The sequence below is a fragment of the Rana temporaria genome, chromosome 9, assembly GCF_905171775.1.
Source record: "Rana temporaria chromosome 9, aRanTem1.1, whole genome shotgun sequence".
In the NCBI taxonomy this organism is placed as follows: Eukaryota; Metazoa; Chordata; class Amphibia; order Anura; family Ranidae; genus Rana; species Rana temporaria.
In genome coordinates, this window is record NC_053497.1 from 147,173,896 (window position 1) to 147,193,220 (window position 19,325).

The window sequence follows — 19,325 nt, forward strand, 5'->3', positions numbered from 1 at the left end:
AGACCAAGCCTCTTTGCAAAGGTGTGCCCACGCTTGCTGGTCGGACTGAGTAGACTACAAGGATCTATAATATCCAGCCTGTCTCTCAGCCAACAGTTGAAAGAAGATTCTTCAAGAAAAAGTAAAGTAAAATAAAATAAAATTTCTCCTCAGGGCGCTGGGCCCAAAGGGAGCCATACGTCCTTCTCCTTTGCTAGGCAGAACGAAACTGGGGCTGCAAGCTGCAGTGAGGAGGGTTATGTCTGGAGGGACCGCCCCCTGGGCGGGGCTGTTCAACTCTGTTAATGTAACATGTATTTAACTATTTAACATGTTTCTGCCTAGTCCTCTCCTGTAAACAGGGAACATAACCCACTTGTCAAGATTTAAGGAGCTGTGTCCGTCCATGGACGATAAGAGAAAGTAGGTTTTTCCTCCGTCACACTTTGGCAGGTCGGATGTCAGCGGGCATGTCACCGTTGACATCCGCGGCTCCGTAGAGGAGCACGGAGCGTTCGTTCAGGTCTGGCAGGCGTACCGTGTGAAAGAGCCCTAACTAAAGGAGCAGTCTTCACTTTGCTAAGGAAACCTTTACTTTACAAAATGAACTTGCTTGATTCCTTTAGTAAATCAGCCCCAATGTCTCTGTATAGCAATGTTTCAACTCCAGTCCTCAAGTAACCCCAACAGGTCATGTTTTCAGACTTACCCTCATTTTTCACAGGTGATTGGATCAGTTTAATCTGAGGGAAATCCTGAAACCATGAGCCGTTGGGGGACTGAAGTTGAGAAACATTGCTGTATAGGACAACTTTACATGAAGTATGTACACGATAAATAGTAGAAAGTGTCTGTCTGCAATGGTAAAAGCAAAAGCTGCTTATTATAAGTGCCATTTCCCAGAGGACGCTATAATCCTATCTCTATTTACAGCAATCAGCGTACAAATTGGTGCTGGGATTCTTTCCTCGTAACAAAGAGGCGCATGGGGAGCAGGCGTGCTATTGACGTGTGCAGGTAACTCTCACCTGCTCCCAGTGCTGTGATTGGGTCACATGTCTATGATTCCACTGTGTGTGTGTTAAACTGGCAACCTCGACCAAACCTCTTCATCTCTGCAGAATGATGATATATTGATAGGCTCACAACATCATCACTAGCTGCCTTGCATACACACGATCGTGATAAAAAATGCTTGACCAAAGCGCGGCGACGTACAACACGTATGATGGCACTATAAAGAGCAAGTTACATTCGATTGGCGACACCCTTTGGGCTGATTATGCAGATTTCCCTTCTTATAACCTGCTTCTGAGCATGCACGTTTTTTCCCCGTCGTTAAAGCCTACACACAACCGTTTTTAACGACGTGAAAAACAACGAGAAAAAATAGAACATGTTCTAAATTTTTAATGCCCATTTTTCCTGGCGAGAAAAATGCTCTGGAGCCTACACACAGTCGTTTTTAATGACCAATTTAAAAAATTGCATTTTTTCTCATCATGAAAAACGGTTGTGTGTACGTGGCATCAGGATTAGATGACCAGGAGGGTTGATTTTAGGGACAGAGATAGTTAGTGATAACTAGGTTACAGAGATGGTCACTATTAGGTGACGGGGATGATTAGTGTGAGGGTTATAAGGATGGTTAATGTTAGGGTTACCGAGATGGTAAGTATGAGGGTTACAGGGATGAAGTGTTAGGCCGCGTACACACGGTCGGTCCAAACCGACAAAAACGGCCTGAAGTCCAGTTTCATCGGTCCAAACCGACCGTGTGTATGGCCCATCGGTCTGTTGTCCTTCGGACAAAAGTTAGAGAACTTGCTTTAAAATCGAACCGATGGACCGCTGATCGATAGGTCCAAACCGATGGTTAGTACACAAAAGCATCAGTTCAAAACCCGCGCATGCTCAGAATCAAGTCGACGCATGCTTGGAAGCATTGAACTTCGTTTTTTTCAGCACGTTGTGTGTTTTACGTCACCGCGTTCTGACCCTATCGGTTTTTGGAGCGATGGTGTGTACGCACATCAGGCCATCAGTCTGCTTCAGCGTTGAACCGATGAAAAACGGTCGTTTGGACCATTCTCATGGGATGGATCGACCGTGTGTACGCGGCCTTAAGGTTACAAAGACGATTAGTGTTAATTGTTACAGGGATGGTTAGTTGGTAGGTTACAGGAAAGGGAAGGTTTATATGAGGGTTATAAGGATAGCTATATGGGACTATAGAAGGGTTTTTGTTATTTGGGTTACAATGAGTGTTAAGCCTCGTACACACGATTGGATTTTCTGCGGACAATGAAAGCATAGGACTTTTGACCAAAGGGCGTTGGTGGTGAACTTGGATTGCATACAAACGGCAAAGAATTGTTGTCTAACAAACACGAAACTACGTGTTTTTTCAGCTCTTTAGCGCCACCCTTTGGGCAACTTCTGCTAATGTTGGCCTAAGGTTAGCATTGCTTCTGAGCATGTGCGTTTTTACTTTTTTTCCGACAGGCATCTGTACACATGATCGGATAATCCGTCACCACACTTGTTGTCGAAATTTTTTAAAGCACGCTATCCCATATTTGTTATCGGTAATTACAACAATTATCCGATGGAGCATACAAACCGTCGGATTATCCGGCAACATCCTGCCATCACACTTTTTCTGTCAGAAAATCTGATCGTGTGTACGAGGCTTAAGAAGGATGGTTGGTGTGAGGGTCATAGAAAGGGTTAGTGTAATGCCGCGTACACATGATCATTTTTCGACATGAAAAAAAAATACTTTTTTCGACATGTAGAAAAAACAAAGTTTTTACAACATCATTAAAACGACGTTTCCCACACACCATCGTTTTTAAAAAATGGTCTAGCAAAGCGCGGTGACGTACAACACGTACGACGGCACTATAAAAGGGAAGTTCCATGCGGATGACACCACCCTTGGGGCTGCTTTAGCTGATTCCGTGTTAGTAAAAGACGATTCGCGCTTTTCTGTCTGTTACAGCGTGATGAATGTGCTTACTCCATTATGAACGGTAGTTTTACCAGAACGAGCGCTCCCGTCTCATAACTTGCTTGTGAGCATGCGCGGGTTTTTAACGTCGTTTTAGCACACACACGATCATTTTTCACAACCCGAAAAACGACATAGTTTAAAACGTCGTTAAAAAATGCGTCATGTTCGAAAAAAATATTTGGGCGTTTTTCAGAACCCGAAAAATGATGTGAAGCCCACACACCATCATTTTAAATGAAATTTTTTTAAAACAGCGTTTTTTTCATGCCGAAAAATTATCGTGTGTACGCGGCATTAGGATAAGAAGGACAGTTAGTATTAGGTGATTATAGGAGGGTTGGTGGGAGGGTCATAGAAAGGGTTAATGTAGGGATTATAAGGACAGTTAGTATTAGGCGAACATAGGAGGGTTGATGTGAGGGCCATAGAAAGGGTTCGTGTTAGGATTAGGTCAGTTAGCGTTAGGTGATTATAATAGGGTTGGTGAGAGGATCACAGAAAGAGTTGGTGTTGGGAGAAGGACAGTTAGTATTAGGCGACTATAGGAGGGTTGGTTTCCATGGGGGCACTCGTGCGGGCTAGCTCCTGAGTCCAATGACACTGACAGCGGAACTTGGCCCCGCCCACGGCTCACTGGCATTCTGAGTCTACTCTCCCCCAGGGCGAGAATTTGGTGCTTGCCTGTACCGACGGCGCACGCTCCTAGGAGTAGGACGTGTGGCACAGGCACTAGAACAGGCAGGGTTTCCAGCCAGCCCCGGTCTAGCTCTGGTCGATCTGCCTTCCCCTGGCTCTGGTTCCCCCCTGGCTTCCTCCTCAAAGGTAAGCCCCTGGCTCAGGGGTACCCCATCTCACCACTATCATTAGCGGCAGTCCTTTTCAGTGAATCGTCCCTCCCAGCATTACGGAAACCCCCCCTACAATACATCTGCCCCCCAGTGCGTCAACAATCATGACTAATCTGAGATACTCGGCAGTAACCATTTGGGGTCAGGGGCGTAACTAGAAATCACAGGGCCCCATAGCAAAATGTTGTATGGGCCCCCCCCCCTCCAAAAAAAAAAATGAACTAATGCGGTCCGGCGTCCGTCTGCGGCATTCGTGGTGTCCTCTCGCTTCTTCCGCGTTGTTTTTGAACGCCGTACTGCACTCAGTATATGTTGGCGGTGGCGCTCAGAAAGCGGGGATCGGCGTATAACGCGCACCCACGATTTTTCCCAGATTTTAAGGGGAAAAAAGTGCGTGTTATACGCCGATAAATACGGTAGATGTTTTTTAGGGTGAACCTCCGCTTTAAGAACATGTTATGGCATAATGGCAAGTGGGTCGGGTGATACAACATACATACACATGATGATTGATATACATGATACTGATTATCTTCTACATCAGACCCAGTAACTGCCACCAATGCCCAGATAATTAAATTAATGAAGCATATGCAGCTAATTGAAATTCAAAGAGCAAAGAAGCTTTGCAAAGTTTGGTCACCTACTAGTAAGCCTGGGTAGTAGGTGACCAAACTTTGCAAAGCTTCTTTGCTCTTTGAATTTCAATTAGCTGCTGCATAAGCTTCATTCATTAATTTAATGAGCTGGGCATTGGTGGCAGTTACTGGGTAGTATATAAGGCAATTAGCTCTCAGTCTCAGTTGTGAGTGACACTGACAATATTTGTGATTATACACGTAGGTAGGTACCTGGTCCTGGCTGGCCACCTCAGTCACGAGTCAGTGGAGTCACCTGCTGCTGCAGTGTGTGTGTGCTGCTGCCGCCTGCCTGCAGTGCTGCCTGGCTTTGGGGTTCCCCATTCTCGGATGGTTAGGAAAGTCTCCTCTGACCTGGCGCCGGGCGGCTGTCCTCTGACCGGCTCCAGAAACTTCACGCGGCGCCAGGGCTGGCCCAAGACATTGTGCTGACTGGGCCCAAGATTTAAATGCTGCCCCCCCCCCCCCCCCCAAAAAAAAAAAGTATGCCCACCAAATGGCCCCTACATACAATGTTATATCATGACAATTAAAATGAAAATTTAATGTATCACGGAGTTAGATTTACATGCAACAGTGGTGGTGGTTGGGGGGTTCCATCCAATGCAGCTGTGGTGATGGTGGGGGGTTCAGTCAGAGGCAGCAGTGGTGGTGCAGGGGGTTCAGTCAGAGGCAGCGGTGGTGGTGCGGGGGTTCAGTCAGAGACAGCGGTGGTGGTTGTACGGGGGTTCAGTCAGAGACAGCGGTGGTGGTTGTACGGGGGTTCAGTCAGAGGCAGCAGTGCGGGTTCAGTCAGAGGCAGTGGTGGTGGTGCGGGGGTTCAGTCAGAGACAGCGGTGGTGGTGCGGGGGTTCAGTCAGAGGCAGCGGTGCGGGTTCAGTCAGAGGCAGTGGTGGTGGTGCGGGGGTTCAGTCAGAGGCAGCGGGGGTTCAGTCAGAGGCAGCGGTGGTGGTGGGGGGGTTCAGTCAGAGGCAGCGGTGGTGGTGGGGGGGTTCAGGCAGCGGTGGTGGTGCGGGGGTTCAGTCAGAGGCAGCGGTGGTGGTGCGGGGGTTCAGTCAGAGGCATCGGTGGTGGTGCGGGGGTTCAGTCAGAGGCAGCGGTGCGGGTTCAGTCAGAGGCAGCGGTGGTGGTGCGGGGGTTCAGTCAGAGGCAGCGGTGGTGGTGCGGGGGTTCAGTCAGAGGCAGCGGTGCGGGTTCAGTCAGAGGCAGCGGTGCGGGTTCAGTCAGAGGCAGCGGTGGTGGTGCGGGGGTTCAGTCAGAGCCTCGGTGGTGGTGCGGGGGTTCAGTCAGAGGCAGCGGTGGGGGTTCAGTCAGAGGCAGTGGTGATGGTGGTGGTGGGGGAGTTCAGACAGAGGCAGGGAGGATCAGAAGGGCACACACCAGGGAGGGGTCAGAAGGGTATACAGCAGGGAGGGGTCAGGAGGGTATACAGCAGGGAGGGGTCAGAAGGGAATACACCAGGGACGGTTAGGGGGGTATACACCAGGGAGGGTCAGGCGGGTATACACCAGGGAACGGTCAGAAGGGTATACACCAGGGAGGGTGAGAAGGGTATACAGCAGGGAGGGGTCAGGAGGGTATACAGCAGGGAGGGTGTGAAGGGTATACACCAGGGAGGGTATACAGCAGGGAGAGTATACAGCAGGGAGAGGTCAGGAGGGTATACAGCAGGGAAAGGTCAGGAGGGTATACAGCAGGGAGGGGTCAGAAGGGAATACACCAGGGTATACACCAGGGAGGGTCAGGAGGGTATACACCAGGGAGGGTGAGAAGGGTATACAGCAGGGAGGGGTCAGGAGGGTATACAGCAGGGAGGGTGTGAAGGGTATACACCAGGGAGGGTATACAGCAGGGAGAGTATACAGCAGGGAAAGGTCAGGAGGGTATACAGCAGGGAAAGGTCAGGAGGGTATACAGCAGGGAGGGGTCAGAAGGGAATACACCAGGGTATACACCAGGGAGGGTCAGGAGGGTATACACCAGGGAGGGTGAGAAGGGTATACAGCAGGGAGGGGTCAGGAGGGTATACAGCAGGGAGGGTGTGAAGGGTATACACCAGGGAGGGTATACAGCAGGGAGAGTATACAGCAGGGAAAGGTCAGGAGGGTATACAGCAGGGAAAGGTCAGGAGGGTATACAGCAGGGAGGGGTCAGAAGGGAATACACCAGGGTATACACCAGGGAGGGTCAGGAGGGTATACACCAGGGAGGGTGAGAAGGGTATACAGCAGGGAGGGGTCAGGAGGGTATACAGCAGGGAGGGTGTGAAGGGTATACACCAGGGAGGGTATACAGCAGGGAAAGGTCAGGAGGGTATACAGCAGGGAAAGGTCAGGAGGGTATACAGCAGGGAGGGGTCAGGAGGGTATACACCAGGGGGAGTGAAAACCTGGAGACAGTGAAAATCATTAAGTCCAATTGTCTGCTAGTAGGCAGCACTTCCATGCTAATCTGCAGTAATACAGCAGATTTAGCATAGAGGTGCATGCAAGCTACACGAGGAACTGCAAGATGATTTACCTCCACACTGACTTGTCTCCCTCTGACACCAGACAGGCACGATCTTGTGGTCAGGTGAATCCCCATCCTGCCCACAGCAGAGGCAAGGAGACTCCGCCTCAGGGATGTCACTGTATTCATGCAGGACAGTGGCCGTGCTGAAGGAGTGAGGTCAGGTGGGGGGAGGTACGGGGGGGGGGGGCGAAAAGGATGAAGGGACGGTGCGCAGAGGAGGGTAGGTAGAGCAAGCATGGGGGGCGCCTGTCACACTTGGCTCCTCCATGCTGACATGAGCTGATTTTGCTTGGATGGTTTAATGTGTCCTCCCCCCCCTATAGCGCCGATGGCACTTCCCAGGTCTGAATGGCATTTAGCTGACAGACACTCGGCGGCGGTGAGAAAAAAAAAAAAAAAAAAAAAAACCTCGGTCATTGCCTTGCCCTGCTCACCGGGCCCCACTCGGCTGCGGGCCCCATAGCGCCCGCGTGGGTCGCTATGGCGGTAGTTCCGCCACTGTTTGGGGTATAAAGCCATTTGCCTCAATACTACCGACTGCCACTAAAAATGCCTTAAAGAAAGAACGACTGTTTAGAATCGATCGTCGATGAACGACAGCCAAACATTTCACCAACCAAAGCGCATATCATGCGCTCTGGTCAATACAAGTTCGGCAGTAAGACACCAACTAGAAATCCATGATCTCATCCTACAATGCGATTTAGACTGTCTCTTTATTACAGAAAGCTGGCTTACAGCAGACTGCAACACCATTCTAAGTGAACTGGTGCCAAAAAATTATCGCATAATAACAGAAAACAGAGTGGGGCAAAGAGGAGGAGGATTGGCAGTGATCCACAAGAGTCACCTCTCGATCACTAAACCAATCCTCCAAAGCCCACTTCCATTTATGGAAACCCTCTCTCTGCAACTTCAAACAAATCCCCAGGAGACCGTCCATATCCTACTCTGCTATAGACCTCCGGGTCCAAAAATCGCAGCTTCTTTCTTCTTTAACAGAGTTCATCTCCACCTATACCCTAAATAGCAAACATCTTTTGCTGCTGGGAGACTTTAACCTCTGGGCCAACTCCCCACAGGATCCTGTTGCTGAAGCCTGCATTGACCATTTGGAAGCACTAGGGCTGCAGCAGCTAGTGTGTGGGCCCACGCATACCTCAGGTCACACCCTTGATCTTATTTTCAGACAAGAGCTGGAAGTAAAAATCCTGAAAAATGAGCCGCTACCATGGACAGACCACCATGTAATCAAATTCATAATTATTAAAAAACGCCCCTTCAACAAAAACATTGAAACCAGTGACAATGCACTGGACAAGATCTCAGAAGAAGCTCCATTCGGAACTCTTCAAAACAACATTAGGGAACAAAATAAAAACTATCCAATCTCATCAATCAGCCACTGAAACCCTGGATGCCATAAACGCAGCGCTACTACAGTCAGCCGACGTAGTAGCACCCAAACGTAAAACTTGCATCCGGAAAAACAACGCCGGCTGGTTTAACGACCAGCTGGCGTTGATAAAGCAAGAGCGCAGAAGAGCGGAAGCAGCTTGGAAAAGAAGCACCTCAGATGAAAACCACACCACCTATAAGGTAGTAACAAAAAAATACCACAAAGAAATTTTCAAGGCCAAAAAAAATTTTTTTTTTTCCAAAATCATCACTAACGCCCTAAACCGCCCCCGCGAACTCTTCAAGCTTGTCACCCAGACCATGAATCCGGTCTGTTTGGAAGCCCCCAATTCTGACACCCAAGAATTTTGCAATGAATTATCGGATTATTTCATTAACAAAATTGAAAGGATCCGTAAAAGCATTCAGCAAAACAGTACCCCCCTCAATCTTCCCCCAAGTCCCACACCCAACTCTCACACAAGTTGGCAGCAGTCAACGAGGTTTGTCCTAAAACCCATCTCCATTGAGACTACCAAAAACATCATTGACTCCTTGCGAAATAGCACGGCGCCTAATGACATTATCCCCACCAAACTGCTGAAGGAATGCGCCGATATTCTGGCACCACCTATCAAGCAGCTTATAAATCAATCATTTAAGGAAGGCATAGTACCCACCCTGTTGAAACAGGGCACAATCAAGCCTATCTTGAAGAAACCCACCCTCGACCCCAAGGCCCCTGAACATTGTCATCCCATAACAGGCCTGAACGTCTTCTCCAAGGTAATGGAGAAAGCAGTGGTACAACAGCTGCAACAGCATCTAGATACCCATAATCTGCTCGATCCTTTTCAATCGGGTTTCCGTCCCGGGCACGGGACGGAGACAGCACTGCTCAAAATATGGGACGATGCTCTCGAGGCTGCAGACGAAGAAGAATCTTGTCTTCTGGTACTGTTGGACCTAAGCGCAGCATTTGACATAGTAGACCACAAACTCTTACTGACTCGGCTAGTTGAAGTAGCCAGAGTCACGGAAGGTGATTTATCTTGGTTCTCCTCCTTTCTGGAAAACCGATCACAAACAGTGAAACTTGGTCCTTTCACTTCTGAAAAACGCACGGTGTCATGCGGGGTCCCTCAAGGATCCCTCCTGTCGCCGGTACTGTTCAACATCTATCTTCGCCCTCTCTTTGAAATCATCAGCAGCCAAAAACTACTTTATCACTCCTATGCAGATGACACACAACTGTATTTTCGCATCTGCAACAAAAAGGATCATCATCTCGGTCTAGAGAAATGCCTCTCGTTGATAGAAAACTGGATGACAAAGAGTTATCTTAAACTCAACGGGGCAAAAACAGAACTTCTTCTGTTTCACGCCAGTCGTAAGAATCAACCGTCAACACCCTGGACACCTCCGCCCATTCTGGGCCAAATCATCACCCCCAGCACCAAAGTCAAAAGTCTCGGGGTCATCTTTGACACTTACATGACAATGGATGCACAAATAGGGTCAGTAGTCAGCGGATCTCACCATCTGCTGTGCCTACTACGCAGACTTATTCCATTTATTCCCAAAGAAGACATAGCAGTCGTGGTGGGAACAATTGTGAACTCCAGACTGGACTATGCCAATGCCCTCTATCTCGGACTCCCAAAGTACCAAATCACTCGTCTGCAAGTCGTTCAAAACTCGGCCGCCAGACTGGTGACTGGGAAAAAACCTTCGCTGAGAACCCTTCACTGGTTGCCAGTAAAAGCTCTCTGTCTGATACATAAGTGCATCCATGGGAAGGCCCCCCAATATCTATGCGAAAAAATAAAAGCTCACAACCCCAATCGCGTGCTGTGATCCACCAACCAAACTCTGCTCCAAAGCCAAATACAAGTCGAAAGGAGAGCGAAGATTTGCGCTCCAAGGTCCCGGACTATGGAATGCTTTACCAACCAGCATTCGATTGGAGGAGAATCACTTGACCTTTAGAAGAAAGATCAAAACTCATCTCTTTTGATATCAAAGGAGACAGGAACAACAAGTGCCCAGAGGCGATTTAATTTGCATGTGCTGCGCTATATAAGTTCTTCACTCACTCACTCATTGACAGCAGCGGAAGCCAATGGCCAATCTAATCAAGAAGTGGAAAATGAGGGTTTCTGTTGAAACCAAACCACAGTCGGGTAGACCAACTAAAATTTTAGCCACAACTGCCAGGAAAATTGTTCGGGATTCAAAGAAAAACCCACAAATAACTTCAGGTGAAATACAAGACTCTCTGGAAACATGTGGTGTGGCTGTTTCAAGATGCACAATAAGGAGACACTTGAAGAAAGATGGGCTGCATGGTCCAGTCGCCAGAAGAAAGACATTACTACGCAAATGCCACAAAGAATCCCACTTATAATGCATCAAACCATGCAGAGACAAGCCTCAAACCTTCGGACACAAAGTCATTTGGAGTGATGAAACCAAAATTTAGCTTTTTGGCCACAACCATAAACACTTCATTTGGAGAGGAGTCAACAAGGCCTATGATGAAAGGTACACCATTCCTACTGTGAAACATGGAGGTGGATCTCTGATGTTTTGTGGATGTGTGAGCTACAAAAGGCACAGGAAATTTGGTTCAAATTCAAAATGATGGTAAAATTGCAGTTTTTGGTCTGTCTATATTTATTTTGCTCTGAATCATGTATGTGTGTTTACTCTTTGTGCTCAATAAACACGTTTTGTTTGATATAAAAAAAAAAATGATGGTAAAATGAATGCAGTAGGTTATCAAAAAAATACTGGAGGAACATTTGCATTCATCAGCCAGGAAGCTGCGGGACGTACTTGGACATTCCAACATAACAATGATCCAAAACACAAGGCCAAGTCGACCTGTCATTGGTTACAGCAGAATAAAGTGAAGGTTCTGGAATGGCCATCTCAGTCTCCTGACCTCAAAATCATAAATTCTACCAGGGTAAACACCATCTCCTGCCCCCCGTTGGTCGGTCGGTCGGATCCAAAGCACTTACCCCATCTATTTGCGGACAGCGCTTCTCCCGGGCATCACCAGCACCTTCCCCTGCTCTCTGCGGCTTCCGTTTCCTCCCTCCTCCTCGTGGCCAATCGGGAAACGGTTCTCATACCCACTTCTGGATTGCCCGAGGAGAAGGATCAGTGTTTCGTTAGCAAATATTCATGTGGGTTCGTAGCGCAATGCTCTGCGCCCTGAGCCCACCCTATTTTGAAGCCCATTAAGAGGCTCTAATTGGGTGCTTCACACCCCCCTTCCACCCATTGGCGTAGGTGTGGCCTAGCTGAGTCAACGTCATCACGTTCTATACACAGAGTTACACAGCTACAGAGCCCAACGGACAGGAGAAAATTCGAGGAGACGCCGCATTCCTCCATGTTTACACTCACTGCGAGACTTTTTCAGCTTAAGTGTAAGTGCAACCATTTAGTTGAATAAACCACTTTTTAAACGTTATTATGCTATGGGGCCTTTTTCGTTTCTCATTTAATGAGACACTGAATCATCACCCTATGCTTTAAACGACCATCTGGAGTGAGTCTAGTTTGGAGACTTTGCCTAAAAACGACCGTTTGGAGTGAGTCTATTTGGGAGACTTTAAATCCCTGTGCCTAGCGAGACCGCTGTAAAAACGGTCATCCACCTTTGGTAAGGAGACTACATTATCACTATTTGGGTGTCCTCTTGGTGGAAGAAGATATTTTCTCTTTACACATTCAACCTATATGCACCGATGTGAATCACAGTATATGGACTTTTTTTGCCTTGTTTTGGCTTATTTCTATTCACCAATGTTGGAACTTTTTTTCACAGTTTTCATTCATCTTTTTATGTACATATTCATTTTGTATCAATTTGTCATATTGGTTTAATTCTTGTTTAGCCATTTTATCAACATTTGTTTCTTACAATTGGTTCATCACGTTTTTTCACTTAGCGCTGTACCTCATTATATATATTGTTCCTAAACTTCTGGTATCCTAGGTTTTTGGTACTGGCAGCTTTTTATCCCAAATATCATTTTGGGATTCTCTTATGTTTTATACACTTATCTTCTAGCGCAGTGTTTTTTCCTTGTTTGGAAAATATTTTTAATTTTTTGCCCTGGTGGCACTGGCAGAGATTTTGGGTGGGCACTGGTTGGCAGCTGCATTGGCACAGATTTGCATTTCCCTGGTGGTCTAGATGGCATACCTGTTGGTCAAGTGTGGATGCCCATCCCTGGTGGTCCTGTCAGACGCGAGTGAGGAAAAGCCGATCAGCGGCTCTTTCTTTCTGTTTATATTGTGATCAGCCGTGATTGGACACGGCTGATCACATGGTAAAGAGCCTCCGCCCGCCTTTACCGAGATCGGTGTATCGTTTTATCAGACTGACACACCGCACCACTAATTGCCGCAATGCACGCCCGGCGGCTGTTATCCTGCTGGACATCTTATGACGTCCAGTCAGGATAACGCAACCACTTCCTGGACGTCAATTTGCTATTGACCAAGCGGGAAGTGGTTAAATAATGCCTTCCAATTTAACTAAACCCATTAGATTTTAGTCGACCAAAATATACTGGACATTTTAATTTGACTAAAACATACTGGGGATTTTAGTTGACTAAAATACAACGAAAACTAAAATTGCATTTTAGTCAAGACTATAACTAAAACTACATTTAAATTTGATGTAAAAATGAATAGTGTCGTTGATGCTCGAGTGTTTTGGCGCCCCCTCCTACACTCCACCCAGGACAGGGCCCCGCCCCGGTAAGGATTTTAGTGATAGGGTTAGGATTATTTTACAGTGAGGGTTAGAAGGAAAGTTAGTGTTAGGTGACTGGGAAGGCTGGTGTGAGGGATAGAAGGGTGATTAGTGTTAGGATTAGGTTACAGGGAAGGTTAGTGTGAGTAATGCTGCGTACACACGATCATTTTTCAGCATGAAAAAAAAGTTGTTTTTCAAAAACGTGATTTTAAATGATCGTGTGTGGGTTACACATCATTTTTCAGGTTCTGAAAAAGGACAAAAAAAAAAAAAATCGAACATGCTGCATTTTTTAACGTCGTTTTAAACTATGTCGTTTTTCGGGTTGTAAAAAATGATCGTGTGTGGGCTAAAACGACAAAAAAAAACCTGCGCATGCTCAGAAGCAAGTTATGGGACGGGAGCGCTTGTTCTTGTAAAACTACCGTTCATAATGGAGTAAGCACATTCATCACGCTGTAACAGACAAAAAAGCGCAAATCTTTTACCAACAGGGAATCGGCTAAAGCAGCCCAAAGGCGAACTTCCCCTTTAAAGTGCCGTTGTACGTGTTGTACATCACCGCGCTTTGCTAGATCATTTTTTTAAAAACAATGGTGTGTGGGCAACGTCGTTTTAATGATGAAGTTGGAAAAACTTAATTTTTTAAACATGCTGAAAAATGATCGTGTGTACGCGGCATATGACTTGAGGAAGGGTATCATCCAGAAAAGCATGAGCTCTGTAATATCAGTGACATTTACTAAGGTATCAGGCTGTTTAAGCTGGCCATATACATATAGATTTATTTATTTTCCTTTCTATAGCCTGAAGACTGAATGAAAAAAATCTAACAGAATCCTCCATCAATGCTTTTCAATTCAACAAAAATCTCCCACTAATTGGATGCAATCACTGTCCAATAATTTTACATCCATCTCATTTTTGGGTGGAGGGATGTTGAACGAGAGGGTAGTGACAGGGCCACCCATCGATTGAATATCAGGTGAAATTTGCACAGCATATGGCCTGCTTAGGTGTACTTTACGGAAAAATACACTAAGCCCCCTGCTGGCTACTGTATTTTCATAGATGACACGCTTGGCTGCCTGAATACTCAAAATGTGGCTGCAGGCATAGTTCAGCCTACAATTTCCCCCCAGCTTCTTTCATTTTTCAGAGGAATATCAGGCAGAGTGGTGCAAACAGGGTTGTCCACAGCTAAAATTTCTGCCAGTTTGACAGCAACCAGTCAAAATTTGTTCTGTGTATGGACAGATAAAAAAAGTTTAGGACTTATCTGGATTTTATTGCAGTCCGTGTCCCCATTAATTGGATTTCCCCGTCTTTACTCAGGAAACCTGAACTTCCATTTGGTAACCATTACAGCCAGCACATAGGAACAGATAATACAAGGACCGGCCAGTCACAGCTTTGTGAATATACCAAGTTCTACCAATTATATTGAGCCTGTGCCCCAAATGGGCACACTTTTACTACAACAAAAAAATCAAGGTAGGAAAAAAAATAGTTTATTGTTTTTGGTTTTTACATGTCCCTTACTCACTGCTTAAATGGCGTACATTGGAAAATTCGATTTTACGGTATGGAAGAAAGTATGACTAAGGCCTCATGCACACGTTTTTAACCCTGCCGTTATGGCTCCCACTGTTGCCTTCATGTCCAGCGAGGAGAAAGAAAGCTGAGAGAGCCGCTGCTCTTGGGCACCATGCTGGATCAAGATCGTGCTAAGGTAGGTATTTGGGGTGGGGATCCTGTGCACAGAAGGTTCTTTACCTTATTGCAAACAATGCATTATGGTAAAACACCTTCTCCCTTACAAGCACTTTAACCACTTTAGCCCCGGGCCTGTTTTTCAGAGTCGGTGTTTACGAGACAAAACCATTTTTTTTTGCTAGAAAATTACTTAAAACCCCCAAACATTATATATTTTTTTTTCTAACACCCTAGAGAATAAAATGGAAGTCATTGCAATACTTTTTGTCACACCGTATTTGCGCAGCGGTCTTACAAGCGCACTTTTTTTGGAAAAAATTAACTTTTTTAAATGAAAAAATAAGACAACAATAAATTTGGCCCAATTTTTTTATATATTGTGAAAGATAATGTTACGCCAAATAAAATGATACCCAACATGTCACGCTTAAAAATTTCGCCCGCTCGTGGCATGGCGTCAAACTTTTACCCTTAAAAATCTTGATAGGCGACGTTTAAAAAATTCTACAGGTTGCATTTTTTGAGTTACAGAGTAGGCCTAGGGCTAAAATTAATGCTCTCGCTCTAACGATCGCGGCGATACCTCACTTGTGTGGTTTGAATACCGTTTTCATATGTCGGCGCTACTCGCGTATACGTTCGCTTCTACGCGCGAGCTCGTCGGGACGGGGCGCTTTAAAAAAAATTTTTTTTGCTTTTCGCATTTATTTTTATTTATTTTACAATTTTTAACACTGAAAAAAATAAAAATAAAAATTATCACTTTTATTCCTATTACAAGGAATGTAAACATCCCTTGTAATAGAAAAAAGCATGACAGGTCCTCTTAAATATGGGATCTGGGGTCAAAAAGACCTCAGATCTCATATTTAGGCTTAAATGCAAAAAAAAAAAAAAAAAATTTGGAAATGTCATTTTTTCAAATGACAAAAAAAAAAATGTTTCTTTAAGACGCTGGGCGGGACTGACGTTTTGACGTCACTTCCGCCCAGCGGAGCTATGGGGACGGGCGAAGGAGATTTTTCCTTCAGTCTCGTCCCCGCTCAGCTGCCGGATGGTCGCGATCTCCTCCGCCGCTACCGACGGCTCCGGTAAGCGGCGGAGGGCGCGGAACAGCGGCGGGAGGGGGGGGGGCCCTCTCCTGCCACCGATAACGGCGATCTTGCGGCGGATTCGCCGCGGAGACCGCCATTATCGTTAACACGGCCGCCCACAGAAGAGATGAATATCTCGATTGTGGCAGCAGCTGCTACCGTTACCGAGATATTCATCTCTAAAGTGATGACGTATAACGGCGGTGGGCGGTCGGCAAGTAGTTAAAGCAGTTCTGAAGCCAAAACATTCTTTACTTTAATGCATTCCCTGCACTAAGGTAAAAAAAATTTAGGTAGCAATATCGCCCCTCACTTAAATACAGCGCTGTTCCTATCTGTAGCAGCTCTGTCTTCTTTCCCCACTCTCACAGGCAGTGCTTTAACTGGGCCGGAACGCGGTGGTACTCAGTACCGCCACTTCCAAAAATGGCCCTTCAGAGTACCAGCACCTCTCCATGCGCCCAGTACGTGGGTTTCCCATACCGGAACGCAGCCCCAGGATGACCAAGGTTTTTTTTTTTTTTCTCGCCGCCGCTGCCGAGTGTCTAGTGCGGGTGTCGGCAAACCGCGGCTCCGGAGCCTGCATGCGGCTCTTTTGTACCTTTGCTGCGACTTCGGGCCGCGGAGGATTTAAAAAAGAGCGCGCCGCGCTGTGATACATGTCCCGACCTCCTCCTCCTAGAGAAGACTAGCTTGTGACGTGTGATAGAGCCAGTGCGCTGTCTGTCACACTAGCTGGTCTAGAGGAGGAGGGCGGGTCATGTATCAGCGCGCCAGAACCCAGTGGGGGAGCATCGTGACAGATGACCGCCGTGAGCGTGAGTCACAGCTGAGTGAGGGGGACCTGATGTTTTTTTGATGATAATGATGGTGGGGGGGGGGTGGCTTGCGATGGTGCAGGAACCTGCTATTTTTTTAATGATGATGGGGGGGGGTCTGGCTTGCAATGGTGAGGAGACCTGCTATTTTTTTTTGATGGGGGGGGGGGGTGCTGGCTTGCAATGGTAAGGGGACCTTCTATTTGTTTTTGATGGGGGGGGGGGGGTGCTGGCTTGCAATGGTGAGGGGACCTGCTATTTTTTTAATGATGGTGGGGGGGCGCGGGGAGGGGGTGCGGGGGAAGGGCGCACCGGCGCCTAATAGAGTACCGGCACCTCTTTTGGCCCACTTAAAGCACTGCTCACAGGCCTTGCTGAGGCTGCTGTCCATCAAATACTGTAACTAGGGGCGGGGCCACGCTGTCTGTGTCTATGGACGCAGGCAGCAAAGCTTAGGATCCAGCCCGCACGAGTGCCAGCCATTGCAAGCAACTCAGAAGGAGCCAAGAGCGCTGGCAGAGGACCCAAGAAGAGAAGGTTCAGGGCCGCTCTGTGCAAAATTATTGCACAAACAAGTAAGTATGACTGGTTTGTTACTTAAAAAAAACACTTTACAATCACTTTAAATAAGCTTTAGCCCTGGTTTACACTGCTACAACTTGTCATGCGACTCGAAAGTTCAAAGTTGCGCTCCATTAACGGCAATGAAACTGTTCTAGTCGGTGCGACTCAAGTCGCTCCGACTTAGGCCCCTTTCACACTTGTACAACAAGTCATTCCCCATGATTTCCAATGACAACCATTCATATTAGTACGACTGCAAGTTGTCCCGATTTCAAAGTAGTCCCTGCACTACTTTGGTCTGACTTTGATGCCAGTTACATAGGCATTCCCTGAAATCACGGCCGTGAAATTGCTTTGAAGTCGCAGTAGTGTGAAAAGGGCCTCAGAAAGAGGTTCCTGTACTACTTTGCAGTGACTTCTGTTAAAGAAGTCTTATGCAAGCCGTGATAAATTCGCACAGGTATGTCGACTTTGAAGTTGTGGCAGTGTGAACCAGCGCTCAGTGTGGTAATGCAATTCCAAAAGTCCTTTTTTTTTTTTTAAAGGACCAAAAGTCATGTTTAATCTTTGTAACACCATAGCTCCATAGCTTTTATTAAAATAATTCCTGGTGACTCGGTCATGAAGATTATTGTTCAGGCACATGTCTGTCTGTCTTCCAAGTGCTACACCATCAGGATAAACAATGGCAAGCAACCACCAATTGAACTTCTAACAAACCCTTCACCCTAACATTTAACACTTTGTTACCTCTTTAACCTCATCCCTTAATGCCTGAGCCTAGCAATAATCTAACCCAACCTAATTTTTAACACTAAAGCCTCATACACTTTCTGCGGACAAAGCATAGGACTATGTGGTTTTTCAGCTCTTTAGCGCCAGCCTTTGGGCAACTTCTGCTAATGTTGTGTTCTGGTGAACATTGCTTCTGAGCATGCGTGTTTGTACTTCAGGGTTTTGTTCGAAGGACTTGTGTACACATGATTGGATAATCCGACAACACACAATTGTTGGCGGACAATTTTAAAGGATTTTCCAACAACAGCCTGCCATCACACAATTCCCGTTGGATAATCCAATCACGTGTACGAGGCTTTAGGGCCCTTTCACACTGTAGTGATGTGTTCTGCACATTAACTGCATTGTGTGAAGGCAGGCCATTCATTTTAAATGGGCTGCCAACACACCAATGACCCATTTTTTTTAATGCAGTGCTCAACAACCCACACAGTTTGTACGCTGTGATGTGCTGCATTGTAATGCCTGCTACTATTTTAGAGCATTGGCGTACCATTTACAGTGAAAAGCACCACAATGCACCATGACACATGTGGTAAAAGGGAATGCATAAGTGTCAATGGACCCTTAATAATGACTTCTTGTATGAGGAGCGTCTGTGTGAAAAGATAACAGGTACAAAACATACTGGCACTGAGATCAATGATCCCGAACCTCCTGATCTGGTGTTTGTTTGATGACAGATTTAAGCTTTTAGGTTTAGTTCACTACAACTAACAGTGCAGGGAAGCATCTTGATGTCTGAATGGAACATAAATGAGAAAATAAAAGTGCCTTAGAGATGTCGCTACCTCTCAGCCTGGGTTCACACTAGTGTGATCTCTGACATCGCATGCGATTCGCACCCGCGACACAGGTGCCGATCATACGCAATGTGGGTTCAGTCATACAGTTGTATGGCTGAACTTGCATTGGATTCGCACAGAAAAAGGTACAGGGACTTGTTTTTCCCCGCACGAGAATCGGATCGCATGGGTGTTCAAACCTATGCGATCCGATTCCTGTGCAAGTTCACACTGCGATCTGTGAACCGATCTGGGGGTGTCATTAATGTATTGACACCCGCAGCGGTTCACAGAACGCAGCGTGAACTGCCTGCGGGAGAGGAGCGATGTGGCAACTGGCGCTGTAATCGCGCTGGTTCCCGCATCGCACTAGT